General features: G+C 44.1%; 1 protein-coding gene across 3 annotated transcripts in view; it reads right to left on the minus strand.

The window, feature by feature from the left end:
• Positions 1–13334: 13334 nt before the first annotated feature.
• Positions 13335–13731, minus strand: part of FAM114A2 (family with sequence similarity 114 member A2) — a 46978-nt gene continuing 46581 nt past the window's right edge. For all 3 annotated transcript variants that reach the window (XR_014025687.1, XM_081321922.1, XM_081321920.1), the window contains one exon: positions 13335–13509. The gene's annotated coding sequence lies outside the window, so the exon portion shown is untranslated. The remainder of the gene's footprint in view (positions 13510–13731) is intronic.

Consider the following 13731-nt stretch of genomic DNA (forward strand, 5'->3'; position numbering starts at 1 on the left):
CGAGCACTTCAGGCCAGAGACGTCCGAGATCGCGTGGTGGTACCGCTTCGAGAAACGGGATCAGCGGCCGGGCGAGTCTGCCAAACAATACATGGCCGCCCTAAGGCAGGCAGCCTGTCTTTGCAACTTTGAAAATTTAGAGGTCCGGCTGCGGGATTGGATCATCTGTGGGCTGCGGGACCGGAAGCTGCGGCAGAAAATTTTCACGAAGCAAAAGTTAACCCTGAGGGACGTCCAGGAGGAGTTCCTAGCCTGGGACGCGGCCGAGGAGTCCGACGCGAGAAAGAGCGGAGCCGTCTACCAGTTGAGCGGGTGCAGCGAAGCAGAAGGGGTGGAAGCCGAAGTGGATGCCATACACCGACAACAGCGACCCGTCACCTCCAACTGAGACAACGTGAGGGAGCCACGACCAGCCGTGGTGGACCTGAGGTACCAGGAGTGCAGGTGCGGAGCGATCCCCCCCCGGTCTACCCAACTCCCTGGCTACAGTGCGAATCGGCCCCGGTCTACCCAGCACTGCGGTTGCGGACCCCAGTCTACCCAGCACGGTGGCTGCGGACAACCCCAGTCTACCCAGTGCTCCGGCTGCGGACCAAACAGCTCCCGATCTACCCATTGCGCAAGCTGCGGAGGACAGCATCCCCGGTCTACCTGCTGATTCAAGTCGGCAAAGTGTCGGGTGTGTGGGAAAACTGGGCACATCGCAGCGGTCTGCAGGGGCAAGCAACGGGACAGCCTGCACGAAGTGGAAGCAGAGTTCCAGCTTGCTACAGGTACCAGGGAGTGGTTGCCGAGACTGACGGTCAGCCACACGGAGGGACGGCCGGCCGTTTGCTTAACAGGGAGCCCTCCAACACCCCAAAAATAAAATTAAGGGTGAAGCTGCAAGGGATTCCCTGCACGATGGAACTGGACTCAGGGTCAGCCGTGTCAATCATCTCCGCCAGAACGTTTAAGGAAATTTGCAAGCGGAGCGGCCAATGGGTTCCCTTGAGGCCATCCAGACTGACCCTCTCTGACTTCCAAAATTCACCCATTAACGTTCAGGGGGAGGCGTCGGTGATGGTTCCGTACAAGGGGTTCGCGGGCAAATTAAGCGTGTTGGTCGTCGAAGGGCAGCGAACCAGCCTCGTGGGGTTAGGGTGGTTCAAAGCGCTGGGCATTGGAATCACGGGGATTCACCAGACGCGGAGCTGCCTTTCACTTGAAGGTGTCTGCAAGGACTTTGCAGACGTGTTTGACGAGCAGTTAAGGAAATACACCGGTTCCCCAATCTCATTTAAATTAAACCCCCAGGTTCAGCCCATCAGAATGAAGGCTAGGAGAGTCCCGTTTGCGCTAAAACACAAGATAGAGTGGGAATTGGATAAGCTGGTAGACCAGGGGGTGTTAACGCCAGTCGATGGAGCAGAATGGGAAACCCCCATCGTAACGCCGCTCAAGGCAAATGGCAAAATTAGAATTTGTGCCGACTATAAGGGGACCATTAACCAAGCTTTGAGTGCCCATTCCTACCCCGTGTCCGCGGTAAGCAGCATCCTGGCGTCCCTGCAAGGCGGGGCGGTGTTCGCAAAACTGGATCTTGCCCAAGCTTATCAGCAGCTGCCGGTAGACCCAGAGGCTCCTAAAGCACAAACAATAATCACACACAAAGGGGCGTTCCGGGTAGACCGGTTGCAGTTAGGGGTCAGCGTGGCTCCTGGAATATTCCAGGAGGTGATGGAAAGGACCCTCAAGGGAATACCAGGGGTTTGCCCTTACTTCGACGATGTCCTAATCGCAGCCAGCTCCGAGGACGTTTTGGCAACCCGATTGAAAGCAGTGCTAGAGAGGTTCAGGGATGCAGGGCTGAAACTCAAAAGGGAAAAATGCAAGATTGGGGTAACTGAGACAGAGTTCCTGGGGTTCAGGATTGATGCTCAAGGCATCCACCCATCTGCATCCAAAGTCAGGGCAATCAAAGAAGTCCCAACTCCCAAAAAGAAGTCTGAGTTGCAGGCATTTCTGGGCCTCCTCAACTTTTATCACGCATTCCTGCCACACAAAGCAACAATTGCAGAACCCCTACACAGGTTGCTTGACAAGCAAGCATCCTGGGACTGGACTGACGCACACACAAACGCGTTCAAAACACTGAAGAACCTGTTAGCAGGCAATGCTACAGTCACGCACTTCAGGGAAGATCAGCCAATCTGCCTTGCATGCGATGCATCCCCTTATGGGATTGGGGCAGTTCTCAGCCATTTAAGGGAGGACGGAACTCAGGCCCCCATCGCCTACTACTCCAGAACCCTGTCAGCTGCAGAAAGAAATTACGCGCAGATAGACAAGGAGGCACTGGCAGTGGTTGCAGGAGTAAAGAAATTTCATGACTACCTATATGGTAGGGAATTCCTAATATATACTGACCATAAGCCATTGTTAGGGTTATTTACAATGGAGAAGCAGACACCACAAATCCTATCACCCCGGATGTTACGCTGGTCCATCTTCCTGTCAGCATATTCCTGCAAGCTGGTACACAGACCAGGCAAAGAGATGGGGCACGCAGATGGCCTCAGCAGACTCCCCCTAAGGCAGGGGTGTCAAACTCAATTTCATGGAGGGCCGCATCAGCATGGCGGTTGCCCTCAGGGGGCCGGGTGGGTATGGCCAGGGTGGGCGTGGCTTACTGGGTGGGCGTGGCTAGAGTGCATATGGCCTACTGGGTGGGCGTGGCCAGCTCTACATGGTTCGCATCAAGGGTGCCTATGGGGGCCTGGGCAGGAGTGGGACAGATCTGAGGGTCTCTGGCAGGAGGAGGGTCTCTGGGCCAGGGCCAAGGCAGTGGGGGCCGTTCCCTCCCTGTTTCCAGGATGGCTTTGCGGGCCGCATGAAACCACTTCGCGGGCCGGATCTGGCCCCCGGGCCTTGTGTTTGACATGTCTGCCCTAAGGGATACTGAGCCGGACCCCACACCTGCTACCCAAATATTGGCAATACAGGAGCTGCCAGAATGCCCCCTTAACGCAAAGGACATAGCCTCAGAGACCCCCAAGGACAAGGTTCTAAGCAGGATACAATCATGGGTGAGCAGTGGGTGGCAGGACAAATCACCAGGGCAAGAGTTCACTGCATACTTTTCCAGAAGACATGAACTATCAACACACAAGGGGTGTCTGTTGTGGGGAAGTAGAGTCATCATTCCCACAAGGCTTAGAGAAAGAGTCCTCCAGTCACTGCACGAGGGCCACCCAGGAGTGGTAAAAATGAAGGCCCTGGCAAGGAGCTACCTGTGGTGGCCAGGGTTGGACAAGGAGATAGAAGGGTTAGTAGCTGGGTGCTACACGTGCCAGAGGTCACGGCCAGAACAGCCACATGCACCAGTTCACAAGTGGGAGGAAACACACACCCCATGGTCCAGGGTACACATAGACTATGCGGGCCCATTCCAAGGACACACATTTCTGGTAGCAGTAGACAGTCATTCCAAATGGCTGGAGGTGGTGCCTGTGGGCAACATTTATTTATTTATTTTTATTTTATTTCCATTTATATCCCGCCCTTCTCCGAAGACTCAGGACAGCTTACAAGCTTAGCAGTAGCCTTCATTCTATGTATATGCCTGCTTATTAGGGCTTTCACCCCCCCCTCCAAGCGGCATTATTACAAAGTCAGCTTAATTGCCCCCAACAGTCTGGGTCCTCATTTTACCTACCTCGGAAGGATGGAAGGCTGAGTCAACCTTGAGCCTGGTGGGATGCGAACCTGCACTAATTGCAGGCAGCTGGTGTTACTTAAGGAGGCATTAGCCCACTGCTCCACCAAGGCTCATGACCTCAGCAGGAACCATCCAAGCATTAAGGGGAATGTTTGCAACTCATGGTCTGCCAGACGTGATCGTGTCAGATAATGGAACACAATTTACCTCATCGGATTTTCAGGTGTTCCTGAGGACCTTGGGGATTAGACACACTACCTCGGCTCCCTTTCACCCGGCCAGTAATGGGTTTGCAGAGCGATTCGTGAGGACAACAAAGGACACCCTCAAGCGCATAGTGCAGGGGAATTGGAAGCAAAGACTGGCCACCTTCCTCCTACACCAACATGCAACACCCTGCACTGCCACAGGCAAAAGCCCAGCGGAACTCAGATGGGGCAGACGCCTAATAACAACGCTGGACAGGCTTCACCCAGACAGAGTAGCAGCAGACGCCGGGACCCCAAACATCAAAACAAATTTTAACACGGGGGACCCCATCTGGACAAGGAACTATAGCTCAGGTCACCCATGGGTGCCAGGGGAAATACTAGAGCAAACAGGACCCTTTTCCTACAAGGTAAGGGTGGAGGGGGGACTCTGTTGGAAGAGGCACCTGGACCAGCTGAGGAAAAGGGCTCCTGAAAGGGTTGTTGAGGACACACTGGGGGCTGAGGAGGAGGAGCCAACACTAACACAAACACCCAGGAGGGTCACCAGAGCAGCACAGAGGCAACCTCACCCCAGGCAGGAGACTGACAGGGAAACCAGGCAGTCACCAGAACCCAGCATAACACAAAGCCAAGGCACCCCAACACACACACATACACACCACAATCCACCACAACAACAACAGCAAGGAAGAGAGACAAGAAACAGTACCACACCACTGGGGGAACCAGTCCCAAGAAGATTAAGCAGGCCTCACAAGGCTCCAAGCTACCTCGCTGACTATGTGCGTTCTTAGGGGGAGGTGTAACTGGGAATTAAACAAATGTAAATTCTGTGTATAGATGTAAATAAGTGTATATAGTTATGGGAGACAGAATGACAGAGGTTAATCCCTCACTATGGGGGAAGGGGTGTAGTGTATGCTCTTAAGCATACACGGGATGTCAGCACAGCAGGGGGCTGGACAGCTCAAGGCTACAACCACTTTTGGCGGAAAAGCCAGAATAGAGCAAGTCGTTGACAGCCCCAGGGCATGGTCAGCTCTGGCGGGAAGCCAGGGTTTAAATCCATTGGCCACCTGCACTGGCGGGAAGCCCAGGTTTGAATCTATTGGTTGCGATTCACCTGGGCAGGTATAAATAGACGCCAGGTAACCCCGTTGCCCCAGCTTCATTCCTGATCCAATAAAGAAGTTACTACCAAGCTCCAGTGTCCGTCTCTCTGTGTGACCACGCGACTTTGCACTGTCATCTGCAAATTTAATGAGTTCCCCATCTATCCCCTCGTCCAAATCGTTGATGAAGATGTTGAAGAGCACTGGGCCCAGAACAGAGCCCTGGGGCACCCCACTACATACTTCCTTCCATGTAGATTCAGTTCCATTGAGGACCACACACTGAGCACGGCCGGTCAGCCAGCTACGAATCCATATGGTGGTGATGCTATCTAACCCACATTTTTCTATCTTATCAAGTAGTAGGTTGTGATCTACTTACTTACTGAGGTCCAAGTAAATTATATCCACAGCATTCCTCTGGTCCACTAATTTTGTCACTTGGTCAAAGAATGCAATAAGATTTGTCTGACATGATCTGTTTTTGACAAACCCATGATGGCTTTTGGTAATGACTTTGTTTGCCTCTAGGTGTTCGCTGATTCATTGTTTGATTATCTTTTCCAGAATCTTCCCAGGTATTGAGGTCAGGCTGATAGGTCTGTAGTTTCCTGGATCTATTTTTTCCCCTTTTTTGAAGATGGGAACTACATCAGCTCTCTTCCAGTCCTCTGGTAGTTCCCCAGTGCTCCAGGATCTTTGAAAAATATAGTTCAGTGATTCTGACATCACATCTGCCAGTTCCTTGAGAACCATGGGGTGTAATCCATCTGGTCCTGGTGATTTGAACTCATCTAGGCTGGACAGGTGCTCACTTACCATTTTCTTGCCCATCTTAACTTGTGTTTCTATTCTGTTTTTTATGGCACTATTTTTGATAGATTGGACTGTTTTTTCCCTTTGTGTAAAGACAGATGCAAAAAACGAGCTTTCTCCCTGTTGCTTGTCACCTTCTTGCCACTTTCCCCCACTAATGGACCGATCATTTCCTTAACATTTTTCTTGTTTCTTACATGTTGAAAGAAGCTTTTTCTTTTTTCTTCAAGAGCCATCTTTCTGTCTGGCTCTCCTCTTTAATAACCTGCAACCTTTTTTCTAAAGCATGACCCTGCCAACAAAAGTGTGTATAGTCAAGGCTATGGTCTTCCCAGTTGGAATGTATGGCTGTGAAAGTTGGACCATAAGAAAGGCTGAGCACCAAAGAATTGAAGCCTTTGAACTATGGTTTTGGAGAAGACTCCTGCGAGCCCCTTGGACTGCAAGGCGATCAAACAGGTCAGTCCTACAGGAGATCAATCCTGACTGCTCTTTAGAAGGCCAGATCCTGAAGTTGAAACTCAAATACTTTGGCCACCTAATGAGAAGGAAGGACTCACTGGAGAAGAGCCTAATGCTGGGAAAGGTTGAGGGCAAGAGAAGAAGGGGACGACAGAGAATGAGGTGGCTGGATGGAGTCACTGAAGCAGTAGGTGTGAGCCTAAATGGACTCCAGAAGATGGTAGAGGACAGGAAGGCCTGGAGAAACATTGTCCATGGGGTCACGATGGGTCGGACATGACTTTGCAACTAACAACAAATGTTTATTCCAGGCTTGGACTGAACCATGATGAAGACTTTTCCTTCAACAATTTGGCAAAGGTGGCTTTCTGTCTGGCTCTCTTCTTCAGTAAACTGCAACCTTCTTTCTAAAGCAGTCGCCATGTTGTTTATTGCCAGCTTGGACTGGACCATGATGAAGACTTTTCCTTAGGTAGTGCCTAGATATAATCTACATAGAAGCAAGCCACAGCATCTCCCAATGCAAGATTTTTACTAACTCTGATTGATTCAGTCTTGGGAGAAGAATATCTTCAACAGTACATGGGCCTCAGGCTCCTTGAAGAAAGGATGACTCTGAAAAACATGCTTCCAAATTATTCAGGTTATTTGTGCAGAAGTAAACCCAAGGAATTAAATAGTAGGTTTTTATAGGAGGACATCTTTAAGAATGGGAAAAAGATCACTGTATATAAACCCTATTGTAATCATGAAGGGTTTGGCTAAACAGCCAGTTCCATTCGGTCAGCATGGTGAAAAAAACACCAGTTTGCTTCTAGTGTAACTTACAAGAATATTGTTGTCTGGAACAACAATCCTGCATACATTGCATAAAGTGCAAGCAAGGGCCAGTGGCAGGCAGCAAACTGGACATCTCCAACCAATGTCTCTGGAGATTTTCAGTCATTTTCAGTCAGAACTGAAGAAGCTTCTTGGATGAAAAGCGAAACATCTTCAAGGAAAAAATCAAAGTCCAGTTGCCTTTTGAAAAAGCACTTTTGGGATCTCAAAACAATGCACACAGACACAAGTGCGTGCACTAAAAGACAGTGTTTTCCTAAGAAACATTTTTAGCTTGAGATTTAGCTTGTTGAATAATGACTTGTGGTTCATGCTAGTTTTTATCAACCTCAGCAATTTTAGGATATGTGGACTTACAACTCTCAAAATTTCACCAGCCAGAATGCTGGGAAGTTAAAAGTCCATGCATCTTGAAGTTGCTGAGGTTGAGAAGCATCGGTTTATACTATGAGCTGGTGGAAGTAAATCCTGGTCAATGAATTGGGACAAGATTGATTTGGGTTGTTTTGGAAAGATGAAAAAAGTTAATGTTATTTATTGTTGTTGACTCTTTAACTTTTAGGGATCCACACAATAACCCAGACCACAGTGTGGTGTAATATGGCATCAGAATGTGGTGATTTTCAATATTTGGAGCCAACCTTTAGAAGCTAGATTACTGGTCTTCCTTCCCAAACCTGCTATTTAATCCAGATATTAGATCACATCTCCCAAATTTCTCTAAATTTATTGTAACTTATGGAAAAACTTCAAACAACAAAATCAGACTTTGGAGTCATAATTAATCATATCACCAGAGGGGAAAAATGCATGGGTAGGGTACAAAAATCCAACAAAAATGCATCATAAAAATATTTACGGTAGAATATTGAAGGAACACAGCAAGTTAATTTGGGAGAATGGATCACATGTCCCTGTATTCAGTAATGCCAAAATATTAGGAAATCATCATAGGTTGTTACAACACCTCTGTAGAAACAATCACAGCAAATCTTAGATTATGAAATCTAGTTTGGAAATTAAGAGTTGTTTTCCTGCAGAATAATGTTTACCTCACAACCCTGCTTATCATTTTAATAAGTACAGAAAATTTCCCTCTAATTGGCATTTACACATTACATTTTAGTTTAAGAGACAGTTATGAGATGTAATTTCAAAGAAAACAATGTGGTTGCTATGGCAATATACACATAGCTTCATGCAAATTAATAATTCAAGATTTTTAAGAATCACACAAAACCAATAATTTCATTCATCCAGAGAGGTCAAGTATAAGATAAACAAATCATAAATTACATGTTCCTGTGGTACTGTCTTTTCATTGCTTTTATAAGGTAGCAGTCTTTATAATAGTATCTAAATTATATGCAGTTAGTACTTGCTTAGCTAGCATAACTGGGACAGGCAACTCCGTTGTTAGGAATTATGGCCAATAAGTGAAACATCATGTAACCACTATGGACTTATGACCTGCTGCAATAATTAAGTGAGACATTATGTGATCGTAACTTCCAATTTTACTGCCACCTTCTCCATTCTGCTTGTTGCATGCCAGTTGCAAAGCACACAACTGGCAAACACAGTACCACAGCAACACTGCATAGGTCATAAATGCAATGACTGGTTGCAAAGGTAATTTTTTCACTGCCATCATAACTTTGAAGAGTTGCTAAACAAGGTGGTTGACAAGCGAAGTCTACCTGTAATTCTGTCTTCATGGAGATTGGTTTGATATATTTTTCTGCCTACTTTTTGTTAAGCTTTTAAACAGGGGAAAATGAAGGTATCTAATTTGAATCAATTCAAATTAACAGATGTCTGATGTGTTTCAAAACGGGGATCAGCCTTCAGGATAGCTTTGTGCCATCTAAAATTAATATTAAAAAAAATTCAGTTGTAATCAACATAATGGCACATCCTACTTCAATTCTCACCCAATCCTGAGGAACTCTAAGTCATTATTTCTCATATTCTATCAATGTTGAAAAAACAGGAATTGCCAAAACCCCATTATTTCAACAAATTTATGTGTTTCCAGTGACAAACTCAGGCTGCATTCCCAAGTCAGTATAGGCCACAGCAGTCCCTGCTTGGACTGTTAGGTCCCACTTTACAGTTTGGTAAAATATAATGTGCAAGATTTATTTACAAAATATGTTCTACTTCAGATAAAACAATGTTTTAAATGATTAGAATAATTACAGCATTTAACATATAATACAAGTTAGTCCTTGTTTAGCAATTGCCTCAGATAGTTGGCAATTTAAAAAAAAGTAACTTTGTGACCAATGCCTGCATTTAGGACAACAAAAGCCTTCAGTATGAAACTGATTAAGGTCTGCTCCGTTTCCAGCAGCTACCAGTCCCCCATCAAGTAACTAAGATCACAGAGCTTAGCTTTTTAGGGAAGTGCAGCTCAGGAAGAGATGGCTTGTGAGAGGGTAGGAAAAAAGAAAGAAAACCAGGTTCAGACAGAGAAAGCTGTATAAGGGAACTTTATATGAATGAGACAGAAGCAACTAGCAATTTTCACAGCACCTTTGTCTCTCAGTCACGTGGTTCCATGTGTATCATTTTGCTGGAACCAACTGCAGCCACTAAATGAGGACTAACTGTAGTTTAACCTGTGGCAGGAGCATGATGTTATAGTGTAGATGTGAGACTTGCTGACAAGAGCTTTTCCAAAGAGCGAGAATAGAACCTGCAGTGTGCCAGTGGAAGCAGTAGATGGCACTCTTCCCTCATTGTTGTAGATCAATATTTATCAATGTTGGCAATTTCAAGATTTGCAGACTTCAACACCCGAAATTCCCTAGCCAGCATGCTATGGAATTCTGGGAATGGAAGTTCACACATCATAAAGTTGCCATGATTGAGAAACACTGTTATAGACTGATTTTCTCATATACACAGAGAAACTCTTATCACACCCCAGAGTACTCCATGCCAGGAACCTCCCCTTAAAAAGGTAAAAGTATCCTCACATCAGCCTCTGTTGCTAATGACAACATAGATACAACCTTGCAGCTTTCTTGCCTACAATACAGAACTAGTTGGCAACTGCCTTCGTTAAATCATTTTCTTTCTGTAAATGACAAGAGATCAACCACAATCAACCTTCTATATACAGTACATTCTTACTCTAGCAGTTTAAGGCTAGTGGAAACACACCTAGAACATAAGCAGGAATCTTTTAAAAGGGCTGTTGATAAGTAGCACAAGGATATGGTTTAGAGGCAGAAAGTAGCTGTGGCAGCTGCCATGATAGTTGACTGAAAAGTGTGTAAATCAAATGAGTATCAAACAATACATTGTATTTACTGTTGTTTTCCACTGCCAATCTTAGCAACTACTTATTGAGATTAGTTGCATTCCGTAAGTTCCCAGTAATTCTCTTCTCACAAGCACATTTGACCAAAACCTGAACTCTTTTGATTTCTCTGGCCTGGTTGCTCTCTTCCTTCTGCTTGACTAATATTAGGAAGACCCTTTCTCTTTATCTCTTTATCCAACGCTCTGTGATTGAAGTAGCCAATCGTAGCCAGATCATAAGGGTTATTTTTACTTGAGGAGATACCTGCCAACCATTGGACGAATTCTCCTCCAAGCTCATATTATCATGGCACCTTTCTTGCAATGCCTTTTTTTTATTTGTTTCACCTTGCTTGGGCAAAATTGTGTGTCTGTGGGTTGATAAGTCCATGGTAGCCTTGATTCATAAATATGGGGTTAAGACAGCTAAAGGTCCTCCTCGAGCACAAAGTCCAGAAGTGGTTTCTAAGTCGAAACAAAAGTGTTTATGTTCTTTTATCAGCACAGTCAATTTGGCCATCTCTGCTAATCCCATCAGCTTTTGTAACCATTCATCCATGGTAGGAATTGAGGGATCTTTCACTTTTGTGCATATCTGCCGTCACCATAAATAAAATCAGAGTTCCTTTTTTTTCCAGTTCTCTTTCCATTAGACCCAGAAGGAAAGTTTCTGGTTTAATCTTTATGTTCACTTTAAGAATTTTCTGCATTAATATACCAATCCTGCTCCAATATTTCTTTCCTTATTACATGTCCACCATAAATGATGAAAAGTCCCTTCTTTACATTTCCAACATTCATTTCAAATACCTTTATACATTCTAGTTAACGTATCTGGTGTTAAATACCAGCGATGCATCATTTTGTAAAAAAAAATTCTTTTAGGTTATAATTTAATGTGAATTTTAAGCCTTCTATCCACATATTCTCCCATTGTTCAAATATCACATTATTTGCGCTTGAGGTGGGAAAAAATGATATTATGATTTTGGGTTTTACCAATTAGACTGATTTGCCGATACAGAAATGGCTAGCTAGTGCATACTACTATAGAAATGTAAAAAGTTGAAATTTGCTTTTAATGTCTGTTTTACTGCAACAGAGAGAGTCAGAAGTCAATGCCTTTTGTTTCTTCCCCTCCCTTTTTCACACCTTTTTTGTTTTGTTTGTCACCTACTATTTGCTTTTGTATTTTCACATTTTATGTTATAAATGAATAAAACTAATTTTAAAAGACAGCTAAAGGTCAAAATAAGATGCAACGAGATAAGTGAAGAATGCTAAGAATAATGCTTCTTATTCAAAAATAGAAAGAAAAAAATAGTATTTCATTAGTTCAGTGAGAATGACAAAGTGGTACCATATAGCAAAGAATAGAAATAAGAAGTTTTTTTTTTTTTACTGCTGCTATTCTCCAGCAACAGGTTTTGGCTGGCTTTGCATACGACACAGAACTGGGTAGTTAGTGTGAGTTTGCAAATCCCACTAGTGTGATTACTTTATGGCACAATGTGCTATATAAATCAATTAAATTAATGGTGTTAACTGTAAAGGATGGAGAGAATGGCCTAGAAGGACAGGAGAAAGAGCCACTACTAAGGCAATGATAAGATAAGCACAGGTTGAGTCCCTAATTCACACAAAAATAAAGGGAGAAGGAGGAAAAAACATCCAAAGTTGCCAGATTCTGATGCTACAGATATTCTTCAGGTTACAACTTCTTGTTCAGCAATTGTTCAAGCTTATGATGGTCCTTGGAGTTCTGCCCATCACAGCATTGCTACATTTAGATGATCACTAACTATGTTTGGTGCCTAGCTGGCAATTACAACATTGCAGCAAAGTGCAGTTATGTGAACAAGATTTCCTGTGTTCTTTGCCGATTTCCCACAAGCAAAGTCAATGGTGAAGCTGACAGGAAACTGCAAGTCAATCATGTGAGATTTCTGGTTAATGACAGCAACCAGGACTGCCAGGATTGCTGTCACTAAGCAACACAGCCACATGAACCATGTCACTTAATGACAGTAATGTCAGTCCTTACTGCTATTGTAGCCTTCCATAGAGTGGTTCCAATAAAAGTAGTTTCATATTTATAAGGCTTTGGTTTCTTAGTCTGGCCTATTTTACAAGGCTAATTTTAACCATGGCTTGATATACTTTCTTTGATCATGGACATACCATAATGCCATCAATATATTGTTCATACTGATTATATGAGCTTCCACTGATCTAATTTTAAAGCCATTTAAATGACTGCCACCATATTTTATAGCAGCCAGCCCTCATGTAATATTACCTTTCATGTAATTGCCAGGTTTAATAAAGCCAACTGCAATTGCTATTTCAGTTCCTTACTTAAACTTCTCCTCATAAATTATATGGCATCACTACCTCATTCAACACTAAGCTTTTATTTTAAGTAAGTATAATGTCCTGCCTTGAATACAATCATCTTCAGAGGGCATGGCCTGCAAATGAACTATTCCTAGAGTAGTGCAGATTGAATATGATCATTAATGACAGAATATTATTAAATTACAGAAAAACAGAATAACAGATTTGGAAGGGACCTTGGAGGTTTTCTAGTCCAACGCCTGCTCAAGCCAGAAACTCTATACCATTTCAGATGGTATATGTCTGTTGGGTGGAGGATGAAAAACCAAACACAGGTATGTAACTGAAATGCAACAACTTGTATGAAGACAAGATTAGTTGGCTAACCCACTACTTGTGTCTTGAACAAGACCATAAGTGTGTTTGTGTGTGTGTGGGGGGGGGGGTGTTGGGTGTTTCATTACAGGCCTCATTCATTTATTGATCATTCCTAATATGAAGCCTCAATAAAACGAGCAAACATGAAAAAGAGCAAAACAAGCACATCATGTTAAGGTAAACCAAAATAAGGACATTTTATTTTGAAGAAAATGAACATAGTTTTTGTTTCTCCTCCAATACCCAAATAACCTTCATTAGTTGAACTTCAATTCAGCTGGAAGATGTGTGGGCTGCCTCAAAGTCATTTCTTTTCCTTTTTCTTCTTATCACTGTGAGTCTGTGTGATTAAAAAGAAAGGCATTGCTTTGACCTTAAATTCAGGGAACTTTTATCCTTTCAATAGGATAGTCCTGCAGGGAGGGTGGGAGAGAGACATACATGAAAGCAAAACAGGCTTGACTCTGTTTTAATGAGAATGGCTCACTACAGGCTACTCTGATGCCAGATAACTCCCTAGAGGTAAGAATCTGGATTTTGGAATGAGAAGTTTCAGAGTTGG

Source organism: Vipera berus, assembly GCF_964194415.1.
Source record: "Vipera berus genome assembly, chromosome: 2".
NCBI classification, from domain to species: Eukaryota; Metazoa; Chordata; class Lepidosauria; order Squamata; family Viperidae; genus Vipera; species Vipera berus.